At 50.9% G+C, this 15,161-nt stretch overlaps 1 protein-coding gene across 2 annotated transcripts in view; it reads left to right on the forward strand.

Annotated features, from left to right (window-relative positions):
• The first annotated feature begins 1,702 nt into the window (after positions 1–1,702).
• KDM4B (lysine demethylase 4B) overlaps positions 1,703–15,161 on the forward strand; it is a 47,838-nt gene continuing 34,379 nt past the window's right edge. The window contains exon 1 of one of the 2 annotated variants that reach the window (XM_066574454.1): positions 1,703–1,904. The gene's annotated coding sequence lies outside the window, so the exon portion shown is untranslated. The remainder of the gene's footprint in view (positions 1,905–15,161) is intronic. The other variant, XM_066574453.1, reaches the window with a different exon arrangement.

Genomic DNA, 15,161 nt, shown 5'->3' on the forward strand with positions numbered 1-15,161 from the left:
GCAAACAGGCTTGGTCACTAAGGGGTTAATAGCCGTATGTTTGTACCTGCAAACCTTTGGTCTTAAAGTGTCCAACAACAAAACTTTATAATTACTTAAAGGCCGTCTGCAGGCGAACTTATTTGCATTGTGGAATCAGGGGCGGGCGTGCGCCTCCAGAGGCCGCGGCAGGTACTGCCCATGGCACGCTATGGAAAAGCCCTTTTTCCTGCACACAAAAGCAAAAATCAATTGCAGATTTTTTTTATATATTTTTTTTTCTCCCCTCGTGGAGTAAAAATCGCAGCCTGCTCTATATTTGCGCTGATTCAGCACGGACGGCTTCCATTGAAGTCAATGTAAACTATGTGACCTGCGGCCCTTCTGCAATTCACAGTGTGAAAAGGTGGCGGATTCAGTGTGATCCGTGGCCGAGGATGCAGGAGAAGCGGGGTTTAGGAAAATCTGTAGTGCGCATGTCGGAACGCGCGGGCCATCCGCAGCACGGGAGTGGGGGCAGGGCGGCGCGGGGCCAGCCGCGGCACGGGAGTGGGGGCGGGGCGGCGCGGGGCCAGCCGCGGCACGGGAGTGGGGGCAGGGCGGCGCGGGGCCAGCCGCGGCACGGGAGTGGGGGCAGGGCGGCGCGGGGCCAGCCGCGGCACGGGAGTGGGGGCAGGGCGGCGCGGGGCCAGCCGCGGCACGGGAGTGGGGGCAGGGCGGCGCGGGCCCTGCCGCGGCACGGGAGTGGGGGCAGGGCGGCGCGGGCCCTGCCGCGGCACGGGAGTGGGGGCAGGGCGGCGCGGGCGTGAGGGCAGGGCGGCGCAGGCCATCCGCAGCATAGGGCCGCGCGGACGCTGGCCGGGCACATGGCTTGATTCAGCTGCGGGCTCTGACCCCCTCGTGGTCGGCCGGCCCAAGGCATCTGATCGTAAGCGCGTATATGTGGTAGGTACAGACGCGCAGGGCGGGGGTCTATACGTGGTAGGTACGGACACGCAGGGCGGGGGTCTATACGTGGTCCATTCGCTATAGTGTACAGATACATTTATTTCCATAGCTCGTTGTGGCACAGATGAGCGTGGCAGGCTGCCGCTGCCCTCTGGGGGCGCCACACTTGTTATAATGCCATCTCTGTTCCGTTTTCGAAGCAGAAATGGGATTAAAATGGGAATAAAAATTGTTTTGTTTTTTTTTCCCCCCAATGATTTTAGTGGGTTAGTAAAAGGTAACGCCTTCAGCGCTTCGCTGCGCTAGATTCCGTTTTTTAACTGAAAAGCGGCTGCGAATAGAGCGTCCGCGGGCGCCGAACGCTGCGAACAATACAAGTCGCCAACTGTAAGGAGTCGGTTCGTAGAGCGGTGCGGTTCTGTAAGGAGCCGCCGGTGCGCCGGTAGGGGCGGCCACGACGCAGACCTCCAGCACCTCCATCTTTATCGTCCTTTTAGGCTTCAGCTGAGGAATATCTTCGTCTGCAATGAATTTATGATTAATTGTTCGGTGGCGTCGGCCGAGGCGCCATGTCAGCTGGGAGGGGGAGCGCCACCATCCCCTCACGGGCTGCAGGCACATCCGCATATGAGCGCTAATGTATGTGAGGCGACAAGAACAGCCAGCCTTCGTTTACGGGAAGAGTGGGCGGGGACCCTCTGTGCTCTCAGCCAATAGAAGCCAGAGGTTGGGCGGCCGTACACCGCGCCACAGCCAATCACCATCGGCGCGGGGCGGGGCCTGTACGGATGCGGCCTGTCTAGGCTGAGAGATGGTGGACGGCGGAAGTGCGAGACTTGGATCGGGAGAGCGAGGAGTCGGGCGCAGTGGATGAAGCGGAGGCCGGAGGAGCCTGGAGAAGCCCGGAGAGCCGCGGACGGAGCCTGCGGACAAGCGGCAGGGCAGCCTGCGGACGGTGAGCGGACGCCGCCATTGTGGTAGGACTGCCCGTCCGCCGGGAGGCCTCTGCGCCGTCCTTGTGTGTCTTCTGTGTGGCCGTAATGATAGTGATGCGGGGAGCCGCTCGGCCGCCGTGTGCAGCGCCGGCAGCGCTTTGTGGTGCGGCTACTGCCGGCTATTGTTCTCTGTTGTCAGACATGTCCGCAGGAAGCCGCTGGCACATCCTTCCATATTAGTGCAGCCATGTTCCTGGGTGCTGGGGGGGTAATCCAGGGGATCAGCTGGGAGGAGGTGACAGCTGTCATGGCGACCCAGTTCTGGCCCCGCAGCCGCTTACCTGCACCACTTAGCTGCATCCCACCCGCAGCGGCTCAGAGCCGCCTCCCCCTGCGCCTCCGCTTAACCCCTCCTCCCGCGCCGCCTCGCCCTGCGCCTCCGCTTAACCCCTCCTCCCTTGTGCCGCCACAGCCGCTTCTCCTGCGCCGCCTCGCCCTGCACCTCGCTCCCCCCTCGTGCCGCCTCCCCCTGCGCCTCCGCTTCCCCCGCCTCTCTTGTGCTGCCACAGCCGCTTCCCCCGCGCTGCCTCAGAGCCGCCTTCCCTGTGCCGCCGCTTCCCCTGCGCCGCCTCACCCTGTGCCTCGCTCCCCCCTCGTGCCGCCTTCCCTGTGCCGCCGCTTCCCCCACGCCGCCTCAGTTGCTCCCCGCCTGCCGGCCGGAGTTCTTGGTGGTTTTTGGCCACGTGAAGCAGATTTTCGCAGAATTTGCGCCTGCAGGATCCGTTCTCCTCCCCGTCTTCATTCATTGGACGGGCTGTCGGTGGAGGCGGAGTGAATGGAGTGCTGCTCTGGTTTCCATAGAGACGGGTGTCGTCGTTGTTGTTGCTGTTGTTGCGGGACGCCGGCCGTCGTTGTTGTTGGACGCTCTTTGTCCTTTTGCTCGCTCTAAGAATCCGTTTCCACGTGACGATCGCTGTGATCGCCTGCCGCGGCTCCGCCGGACGTGTTTAGTGTTGGATGTTGACATGTTTTGCGCAGTTGGATCCGTATAGCGAGGTCCCGTAAATCCTGCGATTTATGACGGTTCTGCCGGTCCGGCGGCTCGCAGTACGTAGTAACATAGTAACAGTTCGTAAGGCTGAATGAAGACAATGTCCATCTAGTCCACGGAGCAGAGAGATGGGAGGAAAATGGAGATGATGGTTTTCTTTAGCGCACTCCATGATCGCGACGAGCGGAGAATATAGCGGGCAGCGCTTGAATATCGTGGCGCTAGAAACTGTGTCCGAGCGCAAGTCTGCGAAGCCACACTGAAATCATGGAGGCGCTGTGCCGCGGCGTTCTAAAATGTCGCGGTAAAAAGCGGGCTGTATGAGAGCGGCCTTAAGCTACCCGCACACCAACTGCCGGGCGAACGGGCATTTATACCCGGCTGCCCCAAACGTGAAGGTTCGGGTATCTAGGGAGGTAAGTTGCAGTCGGGCAGCTCTGGCACCGGCTTATCTCCCAAGGAGCCGGTGGGTTCCAACGACTAAAGTCTCACACGTATGGGAACCCTTAGTATGCCTCCATGTCCAGCCGTTCCAGTGAGGGTCCGTACACTTCTGTGGGCAGCATGATGTCACTCTATAATACACCTGCGGCTGTCACTGTGGTCAAAATAAAGAAACCCGCCGGTCACTACAGGAGCCACAATTCTACCAAAATTGCTGTAGCCTTCCAACATGCTGCAAAACACAGAACTGTGCAAATAAGGGCCCATTTAGACACCATGATTATGGCTCAAAAGCCATCGTTAGAGCGGTGATCGTTCTGCCATCATGCACTGTTCGCTCATCGCTCATTTCTAGCTAGCTAGAAATGAACGATGAGTCTCATCAGTGCTGCATACTGATTTTTCTCAGCGGGCGGTGCTGATAACATTCTTTCAGCTGGTATCCCGCTGGGACTTCCCAGTGGGATACCAGCTGCAAGCTCAGAGAAGAAAGTAGCTGTATACAGAAGACAGCGTTGCCGCTGTCTTCTGCATAACCTGCTCAGAGCGCTCAGCTGTATACCAGCTGAGCGCTCTGTGAACACAGCAGCTGTGTACAGAAGACAGCGCTCCTGCTGTCTTCTGCATACAGTGTGAGCTTCATTTACACACTATTAAGCTCTTAAGTAGCTAATTGGCTACTTAAGAGCTTATGCAAAGTGAACGATCAAAACTGCCACTCAGACTGAGCGATAATCGCTGTCTTAAGTGGGCCTAAAGAAAGTACTTCGTGGCCCCGTGTCACATTAGGTAGCCCCTCGTGTCTAGCCACTGTAGTCATCACACCAGGCGGCCCCTGTGGCCATCTCTAGACCACCTCTTCCAGCAGCAGAGTGCGGATCCTCTTGGTTGCTGGGACGTCGCTAGTCCTCTCCCGCTCGCTGCATGCTGAGTCCCAGAAGTCCTGCGCTGCAAACATGAGATCACTGTATTCATGTATATTGTTTGCGTCGGTCTATAAGTGTATCACAACCCGTATAGACAGTGCGGCGTGCGTCACACAGCAAGAGCAAATATAAATCCGCCCGGGTCCGTGGAGCACGAAATCCGCCATCTGCCAATATCTCTCCAGTTCTCATAAAAATTACCGTACTCGCCGCTCCCCACTCGGCTCTGGATCTCCTCACTGATGTCATTTTTACAGGCTGCAGTCTCCAAACAAGCTGCTGCAGCCAATGAGAGCGCTCGGCGATAATCGGCCATTGGCTGCAGCAGCAGATTAAAGGACGTCACAGGCCAACTGCAGCCTGTGGAAAAAAAACTGAGTACTGGAGGACCCGGAGCTTCCAGCAGGGGACGAGCGGGCAGAGATGAGTATCTGGTACTTTGTTACGCCACCGGGGACCCATTGAGATGCCCTTTACCCATCTCCGACAACCCCTGTAAATGGTCTTTCCACTATGCTCCAGTGCTGCGTAAGGCCGCTGTCACGTCTGAGCTAGAAGATCCGTTCGGAGATTCGGCACAAAAGACGGGAAGACGGAACGCTGCATGCAACATTATTTCGCCCAGTGAAATGCCGGACAGCTGAACGGAAACCAGATGGGACCCCGTTGGCACTGTTGTGTTCTGTCATAAGACCAATCCGTTCGGCCAGGGGTCTCCCCTTTACTGCTTCTATAACGGACCCCCGCTGCAGATGCGAAAACGGCCTACCATGTTCTGCTGGCGTGCTATGGTTACACAGCATTGGCGCTCCTGTCCGCTCTGGAATATGGTCACTCAGAAGAGCGTTGGGTCGTAACGGGACATGCTCTGGTCCATTTTGCGCTCGTGGATTACACAATTCTGGCACACTAATGTGTATGACAGTGTAATCGCCTGCGAGCTACCGCTTATTACACAGGCGTACAGAGCCTGCAGAATACACTAGGGGCTAGTACAGTTAGAATTAGCAGAACAGTAAATAGGGATACACTTAAAATAAACAAAAACCTTCTAAACTGTAAGGTAACTAATACTAGGAGCCTGATTTATAAAGGATGATGAACTAGAAGTAGTGTCTGAGGAAAATATGACATAGTGAGAATAACTGAGACCTGGCTGAATGAAAGCTGCGACTTGGCAGTGAACTTACAGGGTTACAATCTGTTGAGGAGGGATCGTAAAAACGCGGAAAGGGGGAGGGGTTTCTCTATGTAAAATCCTGTTTAAAGCCACACTACGGGGACATATATGGGGCGGAGATGAACATGTTGAGATACATGGAGGGGAAAATAATTAAATCCTTATAGGGGTTTTCTATAGACCGCCAAATATAACAGAAGCTTCTGAAAATCTATTACTGAGGCAAATAGATGAAACAAATCACAAGGAGGTAATTATTGCGGGGGTTATCTTCACAGTTTTATATCTGGATCTTTAATTTCCTTTCCCAACTTGTGCTGGACCCAACCAGCGGGACGGCCATTTTGGACTTTTATTAACTAGCAGACCGGACCGAATAACGGGTGCAGGTTGGGGGGCACCTGGGAAATGGTCAATAGAGTTTTTTTTATTTATTGGGGAGCTATAAAAATACTAAATTTCATGAAGGCAAAGTTAATTTGGCATAGCTTTGTCCTTAAAGGGGTTGTCTCGCGGCAAGCATCAAAATTTTACATTACCCCATTCCCCCTGTCACCCCCCCCCCCCCCCCGGCATAAAATAGCAAATTAAAGCGGTTTTTAAACCGCTTGCTACTCACCAATCCGACGAAATAAGGAGTTTAAAAAATCTTCTCCCTAAGGTGGCCGCCGGTCCTTTCCCAGGGATGCACCGCGGTTTTCTCCCATGGTGCACCGCGGGTCTTCTCCCATGGTGCACCATGGGCTCTGTGCGTTCCATTGCCGATTCCAGCCTCCTGATTGGCTGGAATCGGCACACGTGACGGGGCGGAGCTACGATGACCAGCTCTCCGGCACGAGCAGCCCCATTCACCAGGCAGAAGACCGCACAGCGCAAGCGCGTCTAAAAACGCCAGAAGAAAGCGAAATTAGACGGCACCATGGAGACGGGGACGCCAGCAACGGAGCAGGTAAGTGAATAACTTCTGTATGGCTCATAATTAATGCACGATGTATATTACAAAGTGCATTAATATGGCCATACAGAAGTGCATACCCCCACTTGCTGCCGCGAGACAACCCCTTTAACCTTATTGGCTGGGACAATGTTTTCAGAAGTACGAGTACAGACAATAAATGGGACATTTTTAAAAGCATTTTAAATACTGTGAGCGGCTCATACCTTACAGGAATAAAAGGGCTAGAAATAGGAAAAAACGAATGTGGCTCCATAAAGATGTAAAAGGGGCAATAAACAAAAAGAAACCATTTAAACTACTAAAACATGAAGGCAGCGAAGCGGCACCAAAAAGCTATAAAGAAGAAAATTTACTTTATGTAAAAAGCAAATAAGGGCAGCAAGGGTAGAGACCTACTCGTTATCAGAGAGAGTGAAACAAACTCTAAGCTGTTCTTCAACTATATAAATAGTAAAAAGGTTAAAACTGAAAGTCTTTGCCTTTTAAAAAGTAAGGAGGAAAAAACCTAGAGGGTGATTGAGAAGAAAGCAAATGTGTCAAATCGTTTCTTCTCCAGTGTATTGTGTCAGGTAAAATGCAAAGGGATAGAGTAAACTCTCCATTAAATGTCACCAGTCTAACCCAGGAAGAAGTGCTGAGCTGCTCTAAAAATATTAAAATGGACAAATTGCAGGGTCCCTATGCTATACATCCTCGGGTTCACAGAAAAGTAATTTGTTAGATGATTGTTTCATATCTAAGGACTCTATCGTGATGGGGTCTGTGCCACTAGATTGGCGCATAGCTTTTTAAATATCAGCACATTTGCTAACATGGAAACTATAGGTTGGTACATCTAACTTCTCTTGTGGGTAAATTCTTTGAGGGCTTTCCTAAGAGATGCCATCCTGGAGGACCTCAAGGAAAATACCTGTATAACTCTGTATCAGCATGGGTTTATGAGGGGTTGCTCCTTTCAAACAAATCTGAGCAAGTCACTGGTCAGACCACCCTTTTGAATAGTGTGTTTCTACAGTTTTGGGCATCGGTACTGCAGAAGGACATATCAGAGCTTGAGCGGGTACAAAGGCAGGCAACTAAAGTAATAAATGGAATGGGCGGACTACAATAACCAGAGAGGTTAACAAAATTGGTGATATTTGGTGTTTTGAGGTTATCAATATTGATGCTGGCAAACTCGGTAAAAGAGTTTTTAAGAGGGGGTGTGGCTCGGCTATGACAGTCAGGCAGCTTGATTCAAAGCTCTTCCTCTGAAAAGGGTCTCTCCGCCCACTAAAACCGCCTACAGGGCAACATTTAAGACCAGATGAGCAGCAGCAAGTGGGAAAGAACTGCCGTTGGGTAACTCACGTGGGGACTCCCACGGTATTGGCCGATTCCTGACCTACTGTTCTTTGCTAAGCTCCCGGAGCACAGCTCTATACGTGGAGGACGTAGTGGTCTGCCAGAGGAGCATTCGCCAGTGTGTGCGCTAAGGAGCTTGGCCGTGGGAACGAAAGATGTTGCTACCACGGCTACTCCTAGGCTGCAGGCAGAGAGTGAAGAGAGCCCTAGGAGGCTGCTGGGCAACGAGATGGAGCGGAACGGCCTGCCACATGGCGCTTCTCCAGAGCGGGTAATGACGCCGATGTAAGGCAGTTCATTCAGCCTACGAAGCCTTCTCTGAGCCCTTCCTCCCCCCCCCCCCCCCCCCCCCCATCCTCCTTTCTTCGGTCGTCTCTGGTTTGCAGGTCCATGAGGTCTCCAGAGTCATAAGTTGCACTGTCTCAGAAGACACTACTACGCCCATCCCATGCTTTGGGGAACTTGAGGGTTGGAGGCACAGGATCACCTTGATATGTTACTGTCTGTGACAATACAGGAGGGGTTAACTCGCCTGCTTTCCATACAACACAGGGGTCGACAGCCCATGGGATACAACCCCACCCATCCTCCTCTGCACAAATTGATAGGACTCCTGGTAACTGCCTCCCAGTGGCATCTACACCGTACACACACAGCCTATACCGTTCCCAGCAAGATAACACTGCCAGAGAGCTGAGTGCGCAGCTCAGATCCATAGCTACAAGAGAGGACATGGAAACTTATATGGTGTCACACGGTTGGAAGCCTTATACGGGTTGGAACTGAACACTGTTCATTCGCAAGTGCAGCAGCTCTGGGAGAGAGTATCTGCTGGGGGGTACAGACCTGGTCCTTGCCACAGTATCTTACCAACTTCAATTTTATAGTAGATTCCTTGGACGATATAGGAAACTGGGGCTGAAGAAACAACTTCCGCATAAGAGGCCTCCCGTGGAACAACCGAGCTTGTAGGAAGCTCTCAACAACATATTCAAAAACCTCTGGGGGTGCCCCTGGATATCCCATTGGAGATGGGAAGATTCCATCGCTCCCTGGTTCCTGGATCTACTTTACCTAGAGCATCCTTGAGATATCTTCCATATACACAGATATCAACTAAAAGAAGCCATTATGCTCGAGGCAAGAGAGTGACGCTCTATCATAGTTAAAAGAAACCAGCTACAGCTGCTAACATATTTCACGCCTCACACTCTTGAAGCGAAAACTCTGCGTCCTCCCCTGGAAGAACTCAATCACTGCAACTTAGAATCCTAGAATGGTAGAGTTGGAAGGGACATCCAGGGTCATCTGGTCCAACCCCCTGCTCAGTGCAGGATTCACTAAAGGCCCATTTAGACACAACGATTATCGCTGAAAAGCTATCTTTTGAGTTATAATCATTGGGTGTAAATGTGCCGAATGAATGTTTTCAGTTCTGCTTGAAAACCTTCCTCCTTAGCAGGACGGCATTCTGTCTGCTGTCCATGGTGCTGAATTCTTCAAGGGGAGCCTGTGGTTGAACAATACAGCTAATTACAGAGCTCAGACCTCCTGCTGAGTTCTGTAACAGCTCTCAGAAGCTCATTTGCATGCAAATGAAGCTGATAAGTACTAATAGCAATTAGTGCCCATTAGTACTTTTTTGCAAAACGATCGCTGATCTTTCAATCTTTTGAAAGATACCTCAGTGTGTGTAAATAGACTTTTACCGCCCTATATCACTAATTAACATTGATATAAACTCTTCTCAAAGGTTCTGGTCAATAGACTGGGACCAATTCTACCAGAAGCCATCCACAACGATCAAGTGGGCTTTATAAAAGAGATGGAGGCGAGAGACAACACTACCAAGTTGGGATTCGGCACAGGGTTCCTGAGTAAGGTCCTAGCTTTATATAGTGATCGTTCAGCACAGTTCCGTGTGACTCGCCTGCAGTCTAGATCGTTACCTATCAGGAATCGAACTAGACAAGGATGTCCCTCCTGTACACTATTGTGATGGAGCACCTAGCAGTGGCGTTAAGGAATTATCACGACGTACGAGGCCTACAGATTGGCTCTCACATGTGTAAAATGGCATTATAGACTGACTACCTCCTAATGTATGTGTCTTAGCCCTGCTTGTCCCTCCCAGTGATTCTTCAGGAGTTCGCAAGATTTGGCCACTTAAGCAATATCAACATTAATATTTGGAAAAATAAAGCCCTAAATGTGTATCTGCCTGTCGATGAGATCCTACACTTGACAAATCAATTAAAATTCAAGTGGCAATCATCCTCTCTGCAGTACTTGGGGGTGAATTTGTGTACAGATAAGTCTCACGGCCCAATATCCTGCTCGGCCGTGTGTAGGAAGCACTACTATAGCAGGGTTTCTGAACGAAACTGTACATGCAGTCTCCTCATGCCGCCCCGTTGTGTGCCAGCGATACTAGCTCCTGTGTAGCAGCAGTGTTTGCCTGACACTCGTCCCGTCTAAATGGACTTTTACAAACCCATGCTGGCTGTAGTTAATTACTCCGTTCTCATCCAAGTACTTGCATATATGCCATTTAATAATTTGTTCAAAGATCTTTCCCAGTATAGAAGTCAGGCTCGCAGGCCTGTAGTTTCCTAGATCCACCTTCTTCCCCGAAGACGGGGACAGCATTTGCCCTTTTCCAATACTCTGGGACTTCCTTTCTCTAGGAATTTTCAAAGATTCTGGCTCGTGGTTCAGCAATTATCTCTGCTGCTTTCTTCAGTATCCTAGGATGTAATTCATCTGGACCTGGAGACTTGGATTCATGTAAGTTAGCTAATTGTCCCTCACCATCTATCTGCTTATAGTTATCATCATTGGACAACGATGGTCCGTAGCGCCGATCTAGAATGAGCATGACCGACAGCATTGTGCCATTCAGTGCAGATGTCGGAGGAGGTACCGTTGCCTATCTGTTGCATCCTGGAGCACTGCGGACAACCAGGAGGCCTCCGCCATCTGTCAGGGGGGGGTCTCTTGATTTTCCTAGCAATTGCTGCGGTTAGAGCACCGTGGGCCTGGACAGCTTCTGATGAGTGTGCAACATAACCAAAAAGTGTAGGTCGTCTCGTTATTATTTTTGTGATTGACTCAAGCCCTGTGCAAGCCTGTATCTCGCTGTTTCTGATTTAAGTCGAACCAATGGACACAGAGAAGCTGGCATTGGCACGCATGTAAAAGGACCCCAAACGCTTAGTGGTTTGCGACAGCAAAGTCCAGGTATCCAAGCCGTACAATAATATTGGCTTTACACAGGTCTGGTAAAATCGAGTCTTAGTCCTGGGTGTTATGCTCTGCCTCCGCCAGAGTTTTTCCAGGGACCTTACTGCCGAGGCTGCCAGCTCTACTCTCCGCAGGATGTCTGGAAGCGCCCTCCCATCTGTGTGCTGAACACTTTCGAGGTACATAAACTCACAGCGTCAACTCTCTGGCCGTTTATGTCTTGGTCCGGAGGGATTGCGCCGGCTCCTAGATTCTGCAGGTTGTTTTTTTTGCCAGGAGATGTGAGGCCCAAGACTGGACGCCTGAAAATCAAACTGTTCCAATGAGCGTGTCGGATTATTAGATGCGACATCCAAGAGTGCAACATCATCGGCATAGTCCAGGTCGGTAAAGTGGTATTCTGGAAAAGTGACCCCCCATTACATTGGACAATACGCTAAAGAATCCAGTCCATGGCCCTGCAAAAGAGTGCGTGAGCCAAGACACAACCTTGTCAAACTCCAGACGAGGTCTCAAAACTAGCAGAGTTGAATTGTTGATATGGACTTTGGCGAATGTGCCCTGATGCATGTCTTTTAGAAGGGATGTGGGGACGCCAATGCCACGCAAGGCCTTCCAGCGGGTTTCTCTGTTGACCAAAACGAACGCTGCCTTGAGATCAACATACGCAATGAGGAGTGGTTTGTTAAATTCTCTGTGTATCTCTGAGAGGAGTCTAAGAGTGAGTATGGCATCCATGGTAGAGCGGCCTGCCGTGAAGCCTGACTGCTGGGGTCTCCGCTTGGAGGTCAGGAGTGGTTGTACCCTTGAGAGGAGAACGTGCGCAAAGACCTTACCGGGAACCGAAAGGAGCGTTATCTACCTGTAGCTAGTGCATGCTGTTTTTGGGCCCTTCCCCTTGTACAGGGCGAGGATAATGCCCTCCTTTCCTTCAATGGGGACTTTCCCACAAGACCAGACGCGCAGAAATATTTGATGTAAAGCAGTGCTTATCGGCTTAATTGCACATTTCAGCAGTTCAGGTGGAATGCCATCTGAGCCGGCAGCATGTCCGTGTCTAATTTTCTGGATAGCCGAACGGACCTCTTCCTGTGATGCAGCATCTGTAGGCACAGAATGGCCGTCCATAGCAATGGATGCGAGGTCATCGAGGTCATGGCACGGATTAGCCGGTGGATGGTTTAGGGCGGATGAGAAATGTTCACGCCAGTGTTGAAGTGTCTCGTCGTGGTTGGTACAAGAACTGCCACTGGATTTGTGGATTGGTGTATGCTGGCTGGGCACTGAGGACCCTCGGATTCTGGCGACTGCTTTGTATGCTGCTCTTAGATTGTTTGTTTGTTTGTTTGACTTCAGACCCTCCCCAGCTTCATCAGCCAGAGCATTATAGTACCGCTCCCTGTCTTTTTTGGCCTTTGCCCGGAACACACCCTTCTGCCTCTTGCGTTCCGCTTGGTCATTTTTGAGACGGGTTTTCGCTTCAAGGACCTGCATGGTGTCATCCGTTAGCCAGGGATGCCGGTATCCGAGAACGGTCTTTGCGGTTTCATGGATAGCATCTCTTGTGACATTCCAAGCTGCCTCTGGTTCATCTGGGAGATTGCCCAGAACATGGAACCGGTTCAAGATTGCGATTTTTGTATTGACGTTCGAATGCTGGATTTTCCCTCAGGGCATCAACGTTTAATGAAGGTTGTGATCTGGTCTTATGGGGCGGACAGAGTGGAACTGCTATTTCGGCAACAAGCAAACGGGCGTCTGTGGTGGCTTGAGATTTTGCCCCATGGTATACTCGACACGATTTGACGGAATGGCGATGATGAATGAGTATATGGTCCAGCTCCTTTTTTGTACGTCCATCGTTGGATATCCAGGTAAACCTATGAATGCTATGTCTCTGGAACCAGGACCCCGCCACTGCGAGGCCCATTGAGGCACAGAATGACAGCATCCAGTATGAATTGTCGTTGGTTGGGCTTTCGCCAAATGGTCCAGCGACGTCTTTGTAGCCAGGAGTCCGGGGACCTGGGTTTGCATTCAGGTCGCTGAGCACTAGGAGTACATCGTGCGGAGGGACTGATTGCACGGTGGTGGTGAGCTGGTCATAAAATGCATCTTTGTCTGCAGTTATGTGTTCTTCAGTTGGTGCATATGCCACAATGATGGACATGTGACGATGAACAAACCTGGCATACAGCAGACGTGGAGAGATCAGATGCCACATTACCATGGACTGATTTATGGAAGGGCGAAGAATCAGTGCCACTCCCTGGGTGTGGTCCAAGCCACCGGAGTATAATATGGTGGCGCCAGTAACCTCGCGCTGGTCATGATGCAGCAGACAGGCTTCGGTGATGCCGGCTACAATGATGTTATATCTAGCCAGTTCATAGATGAGTGCCACCTGGGAACCAGTCCCGTTCAGAGTAAGGACATTCCATGTGGCAAAGTGGGTGACTGAAGGCAAGTCAGTTTTCGGGACCCGGTGATCAACTTTCATCCAGAAAGGTGCCGTCCCTAATTGGGCTTTTGACTCTTTCCTTCATGCGTGCACTGTGAGGTGCTGGTTGGCAACGGGAACTCGAGTTGACAGGGGCTCTAACCCTTGTGCTTGAAGTGCTAGCCATTGTTTTTTGATCGGGAGTCCCTGGATACTTCGTCGCCCCTGCCCCAAGGCGACGGGAAGCGCAGTAATGAGGCCCATTTCACAAGTGTATTGGTACTAGGCCCTTCACTTTTGCATGCTGTTGCCGTTTGCCTCGACTAGGAGGTGTATCCGCCTTCAGCAAGGAAGGAACCGCTGCTGCCCGGCCTTTACCAGAGCCTCATTAGTCAGCCGTATTCGAGGTTCCTGACAGGCCTTCACGGCTACCGTAGCGGCCACCGTACTTCACCCTGTCAGGCAGTCCCCTACTTGACTGTTGCCCATCTCCCACGACGAGGATGTGAGGTTGAATTTTTGGGAGACAAATAGCCCGTATTCCCCCAATAGCACAGAGAAGATCAGCTGATGTAACATTTACTTTCTGTGAAAGGACGCAAAATAGGAATTTAAAAGTTTAGCCTTCTAAACAGAATTTTTAACCAATTCACCATTTTCATCCTGTAAACCACCTATACCATCTTTGACTTTTTTCTTTTGCGTTTGACTTTGACATACCCCCCCCCCATCCTTTTTTTGTTTTGGCCTCTCTTATAAGCCCTTAATTCATTATTAGCTTCTCTGACACTTGCCCTACAGTTTCTGCAGACCCCATTATATTCTTCCTTAGATATTCCCCCTCTTTCCATTTGATAAACATATTTTCTTCCTCTTTAACATGTTTACAAGTTCTGTGTTCATCCATCCGGGTCACTTTAAATGCTTCCCATTCTTCCTTCTTTTAGGGATTGGTAACGATTGTGCTTTGAGAATCTCATTCCACAATATTTCCCAACCTCCTTGGACATTTCTGTCCTTAAGAACATCCGGCCATTGGATTCTTCCTATTCTCTTTCTGAGATCAGTAAAATCTGCCTTTCTGAAATCCAGCCTTGAGGTCTGAGTCTTCTCAGGTCTTCCTCCCCTTGTTATCCAACCTCCAAGGATATCATGATCACCGCCTCCTAAGGTCCCAGCCACCCTTACTTCCCCCACCATTCCCTCCCTGCTGGTAAGAATTAGGTCCAAGATAGCAGATCCCCTTGTTTTCTCTTCTACCTTCTGGAAGATGTCAGCAAGAGCGGATAAGAATGTGTTGGATCCATTACTTGTGCCAATTGCGATGCTATGCTATGTAAAAAGATCACAGCGTGTTCTATCTTTTTGTGACATCGCCTAGTGTTTTCAATTGGAGAACATCGCGATCTCCTGCCGTGGCTGTGACAGCTGCGCCAGGGGATTCCTTCAGCCCTGCGAGGCTGTTTCCATGTGAAAATGCCTTGCATCCAGGGGTTTCCACATGTTCTCAATAGGGATGGCGGCGGCAGCAGCAGCAATGGGGTAGTTATAAAAGCTCTTGGCAACCAGTAAGGAAAGGTCACAAAAAATGGGGCTGTGTGAATTAAACAATATGAAGGGATACTTGTCTGTGTGCCCGTTGCCATAAAACTTGTGTATGTGTTAAAGGGGTTTTCTAGGACTTTCCTATTGATGGCGTATCTGTAGGATTGG

The sequence above is a fragment of the Eleutherodactylus coqui genome, chromosome 7 (genome assembly GCF_035609145.1).
Source record: "Eleutherodactylus coqui strain aEleCoq1 chromosome 7, aEleCoq1.hap1, whole genome shotgun sequence".
Classification (NCBI taxonomy): Eukaryota; Metazoa; Chordata; class Amphibia; order Anura; family Eleutherodactylidae; genus Eleutherodactylus; species Eleutherodactylus coqui.